This window comes from Poecilia reticulata, chromosome 11 (assembly GCF_904066995.2).
Source record: "Poecilia reticulata chromosome 11, P_reticulata-male-v2, whole genome shotgun sequence".
In the NCBI taxonomy this organism is placed as follows: Eukaryota; Metazoa; Chordata; class Actinopteri; order Cyprinodontiformes; family Poeciliidae; genus Poecilia; species Poecilia reticulata.
The window spans coordinates 3,304,122-3,314,702 of record NC_088840.1 but is presented as its reverse complement, the minus strand read 5'-3'; the positions used below and the strand labels follow the sequence as shown (position 1 = coordinate 3,314,702).

At 39.5% G+C, this 10,581-nt stretch overlaps 1 protein-coding gene across 2 annotated transcripts in view; it reads right to left on the bottom strand.

Annotated features, from left to right (window-relative positions):
* The window catches only part of hivep3a (HIVEP zinc finger 3a), a 33,016-nt gene that overhangs the window by 13,749 nt on the left and 8,686 nt on the right, over positions 1–10,581 (bottom strand). Inside the window, exon 1 of one of the 2 annotated variants that reach the window (XM_017307578.2) lies at positions 4,009–5,507. The exons of the other annotated variant lie outside the window; for it this stretch is intronic. The gene's annotated coding sequence lies outside the window, so the exon portion shown is untranslated. Of the gene's footprint in view, positions 1–4,008; positions 5,508–10,581 lie in introns of those variants that run through there. 2 annotated transcript variants of the gene reach the window in all.

The following is a 10,581-nucleotide window of genomic DNA, read 5'->3' as shown; positions in this document are numbered from 1 at the left end:
ATAGCCAAGCTTTTCCTGCATCACTTTCCTAAAATAATGACCAAAGTTATTTTTTGCCCTAACATGAGGTGGTGATTTTTTTCTCTTTTTGTGCAAAAATCAGTTTTGGTAAAAAAAAAAACAATTTAGGTCATTATTTTAAGAAGGTGGCGATATGCAGCCCTCTGCTCTAAAGCTAGCATTTCTAGAAACAAACTGTCACACACACCCTAAGTTCTACTTGAGGACCAACACACACAATCATAATAAAAAGCAACTCAATTTTACTTTGACTCTGGCCTTTTATGTCAGGAGATTTTTAAAAATGACCATCTTTACTACAATCTGTCCCCAGATACGCAAAAATGCATAACAGAAACCAAGTGGTCATTATTTATTAACAGTTTAAAAAATATATAGAGAACTTGTGTATTGGACTCTTGCTATCTCTTTTAGATTTAAAAGAAAAACTATTGTCAGGTGTTACCAAACTTCAATCAAATTCACCTAAATAACCGACCAAGCAGGTGTGACTACCAGCATACCAGCAGAAGGAGAGAAGGTCTGGATCACACATGTAAGGAAATACATCAGTAATATTCTTTCAGAACTACTTGTTGTTTCCTCTGCCATCAATCTGAAGTCCATATTTGTACAGTGAGAAACATAAGTGACAAGACTGTAGCTTTCTATGACTGGACACTTAAGCAAATTCACCACACTAGCTGCATTTTTATTAGCCATAATACTGCAAATTTTGGTGCATTTCCATTAAGCGAATATAGTTCTGTAATTTCAATCTATCCACTATAAACCTGTACTGCAGCGCAGTACAGTGTAGCGTCGCAAAGACGCATGTAGTCTGGGCTTACTGGTGCTTAAAAAACCTATTTAAAATAAAAATAAGCAGTGCTTACCAGGGGTTGTGGGGAGGCTTTTACTTGTTTAACATATTACCAAGCTTTGGATTCTAACATTTGTTTCTTCTACAAAGTGTAAACCTTTAAGAGCCACATTAGATCTAATATTTGATAAATATAAGCCATGTTTTTAGATTGTTCAAAGATCCCACCAAATGCAGTGGATGAATGGTCATTAACTATCAGTTCCTCCATGAATAAATTTCCCACTGCTATTATGTGCCAGCACACTGAAACAGTAAACAAGGCATCCCACGCACAGACCAGCTGGTTTCTACACCCACATTCTGGTGGAAGACGGCGAAGCTGCTGGATAATATCCAAATGACTGATAACAGGTTGATCCATCTTTGAATTAACTTGTGGGAGAACTATACATGTGAAATTTGAACCTTCAACAAAACCATTTATGCTATAATAGGGTGTGTGTATAGAGTTTGTGCAAGTTATCTGGAACCAACATTACAAACTATGCAACATGCTTTCTTTAACTGAGAACAGAAAAAATAACTGTAGACAGTAAGGTGGTTACATATGTACAAAAAGGTTCTGAGTCTAATTTCAGTCTTGAGGATGACAGCACATAAATGCTGAAATACAAAAAAAAACAATTGAAAATACATTTTTAACAGGATCTTGTCCATTAGAAATGTGTCTTATTTAACATCATGCAATTTGCTAATCTCCGTCTCGTATACTGCAGGTTAGAGACATATCTTGGTGAAATTCGTGTGACATCAACAAGTGAGCTAACAAAGCAAAGGAATATAAATTTAGTTTGAACTAAATAACATTATCCTCCAACATTCCACTAAAATAAGATTTTAAAAACACTTTTGTATCTAAAAGTGTTTTTAAAATCTTTTAAATACCAACAATTTCCAAAGTTATTTTTCGCTTTTTCAGCTCCACTTCCAAAATCATGACTTTAACTCAGCCTGTAGTCGGGCTGTTGCAAGTTTGAGTTGAGACTGATGTGAGCGCATACATCTTTGGAAATAAAGAATACCATGTGGTAAGTGTGTTTACATCTCACACACACTCACTCAACGTGTGTTCCGGCAGCACTTGGCCCTGTGTCTCCGCTGTAACTTGATAATGTCGATGTAAATTAACTACACCACTAGCCAATCACAGACAACTCTTTCATCTAGGATTCCTTGCAAATCCTGCATTCACCCAGATAAACAACAACCAATCACAAACAGAAAGTTAAAATATTGCCCCAAGCAGCAGCCAGTGCTACACAAATATTAATTATTACTTAATCTTGGTCACCCAGGAGGGACTCAGAGAAAAGTCACTGCTTCTGCACATCAAGACAAGCCAGTGCAGGTGCATTGGGTATCTGGTCAGGACGCCTCCTGGGCTGCTCTTTGATGAGACACAACCCACCAGGAGGCCCAGAGGAAGACCCTGGACACACTCGTAGGGATGATGTTTCTTTGCTTGGGATTCCCCCAGAGGAGCTGGACCAAGTGGCTGAAGAGAAGGGAGGTCTGGTGCTCTCTGCTATAGGCTGCTACCCCATGGCCCGATCCCAGATAAATGGAAAACAATGGACGAGTGGATGTTAGAATACTGTAGTATATATAGTGAGTAAGTCTAGTTTAACAGAGCAAACAGAGCAAAGCTGTATAAAATATTGTAACAGAGAACAGAAATTCCATAAAAAGTAGTTTGACATTCATGAAACCTTTATTCTATTTGGCTTTTAGAACTAGCTTAAATAAAGGCGATCATAAAATTGCAGCACATAGACAAGTTAAACCTAGATACAATGACTACATTATTGTAGCTAGTTTCATCATAAAGGTCAAAACATTGTATTCTCTCGCTGTCGTGATCGTCTCGTCTGCCACCTATGTCGTTGAGACCCGATTGAAAAATACCTCTCTTGTTTTTGTCAAATGGCTTGAATGCAGAGCCGACGACACAACTGGAGTTACCATGCTGCATGGAAAATGCAACAACTAAATGTAATATGTTTGACAAAACAGAACCCCCACCCCCAAACAAAAAAATTAATCTGGAATACACACATACTGGGTTGCTTAAAAAAAGCTTTTTTTAAAAATCTTGACAATTTCCTCTTCTCACTCTAATGGGCACCCAGCAGTGGTTCCTATGGTAACGGCCCTAAACCATGTGGTAGCAGATGGAAGGAGAGCTGGAGGGCTAAATTTATCTTCTAGCATCCTCACGGACAAAAGAGAGAGAGAGGAAGAGAGAGAGAGATTGGAAGGCAGGGTAAGGTGCCTCCCCCTCAGGAGCTGCTTCTTTTTGGGAGAGAGTACATTGCTAAAAATCAATAGTTTAGAAGCCTTGAATTTGTACAGCTATGATTCTGCATCCTTTTAGACGGTTTTAGGAAGAACAATATCTCAAATGTAATGACTAGTACTGAGTTTTCCAATGAAGAAAAAAATGGAACCCTTCCTTTGCTACATTTTACCTATTAGGTTTGACCAGCGAACACATTTACTGATTATTCAAGGATGCAAAATTCAACTTATTTCATCTTAAAAACAGCGTTTAGCTCCCTTATCTGTGTTCCCATCATGATGTCAGCTGAGGAGTTCATCAGCACCTTTCCAGGGTCCTCTCAGCTGTACACCACCTTCCCCTTTGTGTGTGTGTGTGTGTGTGTGTGTGAGAGTACGCAGCGTTAAGGACTGCTCCCACAGGTCCACGCGAGGAGACTGGCTGCACAACACAGGCAACTCATTCACTCCCAATGTGAGCTGCAGGCTGTAATACACACACATCCCACAGACTCCACACTGCATGCATCATCCTCTGCTCCATTCACACACACACGCACACGCACACACACACACACACACACACACATGCTTCTTACAGAAGATGCACCGTCTGCACACCTATAAAATTGGCACAAAATGTTCAGCTCCCCTCCGAATCTCCCAGAGTACGACGGCGCAACAATCCTTGTGTTTGTTTTTTTTCCTCTGCCGATGCAGTGCCCGCTTGCAGCAACAAAGGCATGAATGGAGCAAACTCACGCAGTCACGTCACACACTTAAAATGGTCAGAATGAACGTGGATGACGGAAAAAAAAGAGGGATGAGCATGAGGGCTGATTTACCTGGCTGCAGGTGGGGATGTCCTCGGCTTGTGAATGACGGGAAGCAGAGAGGAGGAAGGAGAGGCAGGAAAAGGATGAATGAGAGTGACGGTGACGAGAGGTACACGAGTCTCCACTCTACGTGTGCTGCACTGACAAACAGGTAGCTGAGTATGTTACGCGTATGAATGAGGAGGAGGGGACACTATGTATACCCCACACACACCCCCGCCTCATCTCCCTCTCGTTGGGGTCAAAGTTAGGCAGCAGCTCCGTATTTGGAAGTTGACGTAAGCTCGTGTTTCTTTTGGCAGGCATCTTGGTCTGCACAGCTGGCAGGTATGCAGTGCGAGTGGGTCGCCGTTTGATGCAAGTCGAGGAAAAGACTTAAGAAACACACATTCAGGTCGTCTTTACATCGACGGGTGTGACGAGCTTTGCTCTCAGAAAACTCTGGAAAGGATGAGGACATGTAAGGATCGAAGAATGGAGAATGTCCACAGTGTTCCTGCCAAGATCTGGCCGAGAAGAGTTCAGGCAAACCTGACATCATCGCTTCAATATGCTACTCTAAATGACTGAATGTTCATGCACACATGTGGGGCATCGAGAGGGCACCAGCTAAGGATCACATGAAGGCAAGGAGTGAGCTAATCTGGCTGTTAAAGAGGGGAACGGAGGAAGGCCAGATGCGTCCTTCCTTTAGCAGGCAACAAGTTCTTGTGAATCAGATTGGAGAGATAGTCCGGTTTGCGGCCAAAGCTCTGGGTTCTAAGTGAAATCTTTATATTAGGTCATTTGGAACAAAAAGTTCCTGCTGCAAAACTTTTTACATTCACAAAGATCAAAACTAATCCTACATCATTTCATCTGTTTCTTTTTATGTCTCTTCTCTGTCTTCTGATATTGCCCGGTCGCGGCAGATGGCCGTTCGTACTGAGCCAGGTTCTGGTTCTGCTGGAGGCCCCTTTAAAGGGGAGATTTTCCTCCTCTCTACTCCACGGTATGAGGGATTACTGTAAAACCAACAACACAACACAATGCAAGTCATTGTCAACTGTCACTATGTGCTCATCATGAAGGAGTTAATGCCGCAAGTCAGTAGCTGCATTGCTATTATAAATGTGCCCAAAACTACGTTGATATCATGCTAATGGCTAAAAAAAAAAACAATGTCAGAATTGTGGTGTTTCCACTAAATAAGAAACAATTAAAATCACACATTAATAACTGTTTATGCAATAAGTCATTAAAAATCATGCCGCCATAATCCTTCAACTACTTCCTGTGTTCATGGTTTGATCCAGTGGAAACATTCTGTTGTTGATCGTGACTCATGTGACGTAAAAAATGTGTTTCCATTCCAGTTTTCCAAAATAAACACCTCATCCTCGCGCCAAAACTATTTATCAAAGATTTTCAAAGTTGACCTGCTTCCATTAAGCAAATCAATTTTAGAAATGTCAGATAGTGTGAGTATATGGTCAATGGAAACATACCTTGAAGCAACCTGCTGGGCTTCCTTTGATAGAAACAGTTTAAACTATTTTGAATAATAAACTAAGTGTACTGTGATTAGTACACTTAGTTTATTAGGTACCAAATCCTTTTGTAACTAGAATTAATAGAAATGATTGAATTGAAATAATTTTTTGTAAAGTGCTTCAACAAGTGTGGCCACAACGGTGGCCACACTTGTTGTGAATTGGCACTAAGAAAATAAACTTGATAGAAATTGAAAATTTCTTAACAGTCACTTTGTAACTTTGCCAAAACGACGTCAGACTCTCTAATTTTCTCTGAAACCGTCTCTGATGTCACCAGTGACGACATCAACTGTGGTTTAAATTAGTGGCCCCCAACCCTGGTCCTCAGGGCCCCTGTCCTTTATATGAGTCTCTGTTTCAATACACCTGATATCCGTCCATCAGGGTCTCCATGAAAACATCCCAGTCCTGCCCATAAGAACATAAAATAATGTATCAAATTATTAAATATTAAATTATTAAATTATTATATATTTACTAAATTATTTCTGTATTTACATCCAGTTTTAATGAACTGACTTATTTAAATAATGGTTTCTTTGTGTGCTTTTAGGTCTCTTTTTCAACAAGAGTATTTCCACCGCCTTGTGGTTCCCATGAAGCATTGCAGGCAGTTGAGACTAGCAGAGTTCAGTGAACGCCTTGAATGTTCCTGGCTGTTTGCAGGAAATGGAACATTAGCTTAAATCCTCAGGATTTAAGTTCCACTGCAAAAAGACATTTTGGTTATTTTAAGTTTATGACAAGATATACTAAACACTTTCCACGCCGTTTTTGACAAATGTTTACTGAGGTTAGGATCTGCTGAAAATAAAAGTGATTGCGACCTTCAACATTTTGGTTTGTTTATTCTTATATTATTTGTGCATGACACAAAAACCAATATTGGTTTTAAATCTACAAGTCTGCCTTCTTGGATGCGACAGAGCTGACAGTGTTAGACTTTTCCGTGGATGATGCTCAGACTGGAGCTGGGGCTTATCTGCTTGGAGTATCACAGTGTGAACATCCTGCTACATGACACATTTCTACAACACTTTTTTTCTTAGCTTTGTAGGACGGTGGCCATTGTGCAAAAGACAGGTCCATTTTGGACCACGTACTCAAAAGAAAGCACAGTTTAGTGAGACTGAATAAGCCAACAGTCATGTTTTTGGACTGTGGAAGGAAGCTGGAATACCTGGAGAGAACACACACATCCATGGGGAAAGCAAGCAAATGCCAACCAATAGCATTGCCCCAAGATATTTCAGCTTCCCATGCTGCATTTTGTTTCCGATATTTTACATATGTAGTAGGAAAAATTCCACACATTTTTAATTTGGAGTTGTTTCATGAAAAAAATCTGCCAATAGGTTAATCCACAATCCTGAACCATAAACAGGCTGCCTACTACCACAAGTCTCCTCCTCAGAGCTGTGGACTCTAACCAGGCTTCCGTCTCACATAGCACCCCACGCCTCCGCCACGCAGCTCCTCCAGACTAGCGGCAGCAACAGTTAGCAAACACCAGGTGGAACTGTGAGTGTTTAGCTTATCATACAAACTACTCTTAAGAACGGTTGTGAACGGCATAATGGAGGAGTATTGTAGTGATGACGTACTGAAGCCTGAGTGTTGGAAAGAGTAGGAGTTTCTTAAAATGACAGAGGCCAATTTCAAAGCATCAAACTGCAAAGTCAAATTTCTTTTAAGTTATGTCTGACACATACTGGTGGTGGGACTTCATTGAAATTTTTAACCGAATTAATTGCATGGTTTGTAATGAATTAATCTCAAGAGGATTTTAATCGGAAGCCACATAGACAAAATAAGCAATGTTTTTAATGAAAAAGCCTTTTGCTGATAAATTGAGTCAACATATATACAAGCTAAACAAGTACAATATTTATTGTTTCTAATCTGTTATTTATGTTATTCAACCTTCAGATTGGTGCTAAGCGCTATCATACCCATTTAAATTTTAAGGGTTTCAAGAACCTTATTCATGGGGAAAAAATGCTTCAGAAATGTGGACTGTGGGCGCTGACATTAGCGTTAGCATGCTGCTACAACATGTTTAGCATTGAGCAACTTTTAGGCTGTAGCTTTGCTCATAAGCTAACGCCTTTTAGCACAACTTGACCACAACAATAGTCTTTGCCAACATCCAATCAGATACATTTTTGAAGCTAAAATTAATTTATTTTTGGCTGAGAGAAGCGGCTTTGTCTATCGTTGTTGTTAGCGGATGTCGCTTGTGCGTCAGATTTCTAGGCGTTCCAGAAACACAATACAAAAGTTCCAGATTGGGGCTTTGCATAGTAAAAAAGAAATTCAAATAAAAATCTTTAACCCGTTCAAATCTGTGGAGTTACTTAATCAAAATGAACATGTGAGAAATAGACAGCATTTGTAAAACAACTCAAGGTAACATAGTTACTTAATTATGCTATAAAACAACAAAAGTGTGCCTGTAAAAAAACATAATTCTATCCGTTTAAAAGGCCATTAAATGCCACTAACAACAAACTGTTCCTCTAACACTCTTTACTGCAGTCCAGGTTGGTCTGAACTGCTTTACAACCTCTGAAATGCATTAGTACTCACTATTTAGAATCAGCCACAGCATGTCTGAAGTGAAATGTTGTTGTTCAAACTGTTTAGATTGAGCTCAACATAAAAACCAAGGATGAAGAAAGTCTTTTTCTGGTCAAGACTTCCCAGCAATAAATAAAACTGTCTGGATCTACAAAGCAGGAGTGTGCCTTTTACTACAGTTTGTGTGTGCGAAGGTGTACCCAACCAATAAATCGAGCAGTAGAACCACAACCACAAGGTCCTGTTGCCTTCCTGCAGACACCAAGCCACAGATTGACCAAAGACCCCCACCCTTCATGGCACAGCCACAAGCCATAACAGAACAGATGCGCGTCTCAACCCTAACCTGCCTTGATGGCCACAGAAAACAGCAGCGTGACCAAAGCAGAGCAGGCTACGCTGTCTCCATTTAAACAGTCCTCAGAGATAAATAGTTGCCTAGACTACAGAAACCTTTGCAAATGTGTTCTGTGTTGACAGATGTTTAACAGAACCCAGCTATGGTGGACACTGCTGGTTTAGATTCTCTAACTCAATTCTATGCATGTACTTCTATAAGGTGGCCCTTCATAGAAGCCATGTTGTCTTCTGCTAGCTATTTACATTTGCTGGTGAACGCATCCATGACTGATTTTGACACTAATTAAGTGAGAAATATCAATCCAAAAAGTATAGTATCGTCAAAACGATCCATGATTTTAATGTGACTTTTGGTGTTTATTCAGCTTCCCTTCTGCATTACAGCACAAAACAATACAAAGAGCTGTGGAAACATTTAAAGACTGGGTAATGTTACATGTTAATTGATTAATTAAAATTAACTTAATTAATAGTAAAGCTGTTAAAACATTAATTGTGATTATTCACTTTCAAGGAAACTCACTTTACAAAAGAGACTTTTATGGCTTTGTTTTTACTCAGACAGTCTTTAAAAGTGTTGAAATAAATTTTGCATAAAACAATCACAATATCCCTCAACTAAATTACATGACAAACATATTTTTAGAGCATTCACTGTTTTAAAAGTGTTATCAATTAGTGCAAACTGCAGTTTGGTACCTCACAGAACATTTCATCGATTCCTCCTCTCCCTGAATCCTCCATCCTCAACAAGTCCAGAGTCTCAGCAATGTCAATCACAATCTCGTGATGCTGCTCACACCCTACCCATCCTCTCCTTACTCTCTGCTACACTTCAACTAGCAGAGCCTGCCATCAATGCAGAGGCTGGTTAGCATATATATATATATATATATATATATATATATATATATATATATATATATATATATGTTTTTTTTTTAAAGTTACATACTGCAAAGTTGTAAAGTTTCCATTATTTTCCCTGATGCTTTTTAAATTTGTGATCTGTTGGTTTTGACGTTTTCTTATTTAATAAAGGAAGCAGCTCACATGCACAGTTAACAGTTTAAACCATTCTGTGCTCCACCACAGCTGTAACTTTAATGCAGCTCCTCAGCTGCTGAATCCTGGGCCAGATACTGTTGCTGCAGTTCTTTGGACGGCAACACGCGGATAAAACTGTCAATACTTTGTGGTCTTAAATTACAGAGCAGCAGAGCTGGCCATGTGCTGTACCAGCTCACTGGGCTATTGACCTCCTGTGTGTTACAGATAATTAAGTTATCATAATATTCACAGAGAATCAGTAACATGTTCATGTAAAGAAGTGTGAAAACTGCTTTTACAGTTGGGGTAAACTATAAAGAAGGATAAAGAATGAGGGCTTTGTACATGGTTAGAAAAAAGAAAAAAAAATCCTTATTATAGAAAAAAATGACCAGCAGATTGCTATGTTTGACTCCATGTCTAATTCAGGATGTCTGTGTCAGTGTTTGTGCTTTTTGAGAGAGTGGGTTTCTGTTTAACCTCTGACTAAAACTGAGCATACAGTTCGGGGTTTCCCCCAGAAAACTTGCGAGGCCCGGTGATGGGGGCGCTGGACACCAGGTTTACTTAGTTTTAAAAAATGGCTAAAAGTTTGAAAATATCATTAGGTGTTATCAGAAGACACTGTTTACAATACCTGAACACAAACTATAAAGTTTTAAAAAAGGCAAATAAAAAAAAGAAAATAAAAGGAAAACATAAAATCAACAAACAAAGCTTAGCCTGGTGGGCGTGAAGGTAAAGCCTGGTGGCCCCCCGGGGTTACCAGGGAAACCCTGCAATTATTACCTCCATGATGACAATCTGTGCTGCTGAACCCTTGGCTTCCTCTCACTCCACTGGCTTCCTCTCAGAATCGGTAGATCAGAAAAAATCTTAACATTAATCTTATTAATGTCTGTTTGAGGGATTTAAAATAAAGTTTGGGTATTTTTCAGCACTTAAGTCCTAGAATATAAACGTAGGCAATTGTTGATCAGTCACAGATTTTGAAAAAGTGCTGCAGCCGATGTGAGTGTGGATACTGTTCTCACAAGACACACTGCATGCTCTAATT